This window comes from Gossypium arboreum, chromosome 8 (assembly GCF_025698485.1).
Source record: "Gossypium arboreum isolate Shixiya-1 chromosome 8, ASM2569848v2, whole genome shotgun sequence".
NCBI classification, from domain to species: domain Eukaryota; kingdom Viridiplantae; phylum Streptophyta; class Magnoliopsida; order Malvales; family Malvaceae; genus Gossypium; species Gossypium arboreum.
Genome location: NC_069077.1, coordinates 101,182,572 through 101,184,972, shown reverse-complemented (window position 1 = coordinate 101,184,972; position 2,401 = coordinate 101,182,572).

Genomic DNA, 2,401 nt, shown 5'->3' with positions numbered 1-2,401 from the left:
CCCAAAACAATAACAGCTTGTTGGGCCTAAGCCCACATCCAATCTCAACATGTACTGGGCCATCGCCCTTTTCATATTTCATATTTCATAACACTGGGCCGAAGCCTTTCCATATTTCATATTACTGGGCCGAAGCCTTTACTGTAAACGTTGTGGCCCAAAGGCCCATTTTTATAACACATGTAATGTCAATGAAAGAATACAACCCATTTGGGGAGACTACTCAACCCACCTTCCGCTACTCTCCACCCATACCAACCAAACACCATGTGGGGATTAACTCGACCCACCCCGCCATAACTCTCCACTTGGCAAAGGCATAGTTGCTTTATCATATATCTGAGGCCTAGCCTCTTTTAATAATGGGGCAAAAGCCCTTTTAATAATCGGGGCATAAGCCCTTTAATAAGCGGGCATAAGCCCTTTTGATAATCTGGGCATAAGCCCTTTAATAAGCGGGGCATAAGCCCTTTTCACTTCCTCCATTCATATAAAACCCAACCTAATGCATTTATGATTACATCATGTGCATATCATACATATCATGTGCATATCATACATGTCATGTGCATATCATACATACCATGTTTATCAAAATCCCATGTATTAAAATCATACATAAACACTAGGGGTATAATGGTCATTTTTACCTAGGGGCAAAACGGTCATTTTCATGTTATAGGGGTAATCTTGTAATTTTACCAAAAATTAGGGTTTCCATGTCCATTAATGGTTACAAACAATTCATAGGTACAAACAGTGATCTTGGCCCATTTTTAGCGAAATCAAGTTATTGGGCCTAAAACCCCTAATGGGCCCTACTTAGCCGATTCTGTCATCTAGGCCCATTTAGCCTATATTCCATAACGGTTTTAACAGTCTTATCATGCAATTTAACAGATTTCCCATTTTCTACCAAATTTACCCAAATGGGCCCGCAAGCCTATTGGGCCCTAATTCAGCCCCTCGAGGCCCAACCTACCTGTGAACGCCAAAATCACGTCCTTACCGTTTCCATTGTTCCCAATCATCATCTCATCGATTCTAACTAACTAGTGAGCGTTCGCTTGCTCACAAGTCCTCGAAATGCCAGAATTTCGGCAGTTCGGCTTTTCGGCATTTTATCGCTTTAAGCTATGAAAAAGGGTTCGTTACACACCTGTTTGGCGATATTCCTCGACGAGATCTCCTACACGATTTCTCTTATAATCCATCGTTAATAATCAGCTTCCCATAATTGAACCAAACCAAAAATCATGTAATACTAATACTTACACATTCGGCCACCATCCATAATGGCCTTAGGAATCTTACCTTTGTCGCGATTGATGACTAGGTCTAGCCACTCCGGTGATCCAAGCTGCTCCAAGTCGACACTACACCTTGCTGCTCCTCCACTAAATAAACCACAAAATATTAAAGAAGACCCCATAAGGCCTACACCCACATTCGCCACCTTCCTAAACTAGAGGGTTTGACTTTTGGCCAAAAGTTACACTAGGAATTGTTTAGAGTTTGAGCACTTACCACGTCTTTCTCCTCTTGAATCCGGATGCCTAAAAGGTAAAGGAATTGGACGCCAAAAATTAAAAAGAAAAGAAAAGGTTGCTGGTCACAAAGAATCGGCACCCCCTATCTTCACTGATTTCGGCTTTTTGCGGTATTTCGGTAGAAGTAGAGATTAAGGAAGGAACAATAAATGAGTAGAGGAAAGTAATGGGCTGGTTTTTGAATAAGAAAAGGGAGAAAAGATGAGAGGAAAGATGGTAGATTCGGCTAGGGAAGAAAATAAGAAGAGAAAACTAATACAGAAGAGAAACGGCACAGCTAAGACCCTAATGCCGAAATTACTAACCTAATACCCTCCTGCCGAATTCCGCTCTCTAACCCCTTCCAATTGGCTAAGCTCTATCATTCTCTCAAATCCCTAAAATCTCTCCCCTTATCCCTCCTTAATCCATGCGTTTGACTTGATCCAACTCTCCTCTTACAGAATCCACTTAGGTTCCAACACTTACCCTTCCTGCACATAAAAATAAATACTCTTTTTTGCCAACACAGGGAATCGATCCCAGGTCTTCCCTAATGCTCCACACGCCACCTTTTTAGGAGCTTAGTGGCGTCACCCTTGCCACTCTACCAAAAGCTCTTTTTGTGATACACTTTACCCACAACTTAATATAAGGGCACCTAGCCAGAACCCCTAGCTCCTAAATCCAAAATTTAAAAATTCAACCGGGTTTTGGTTAACTCATAAGCCTTCCATAAGCCCATTTACACACCCAAATTATGAATTCCATATTCACATACCAAATTTTAGAAAATTACTTAAAATATCAGGAATTGCGAAAAACTCAAAAATCAGGATGTTACAGTCTGCTTTGGTGGTTAATGGCCCTGA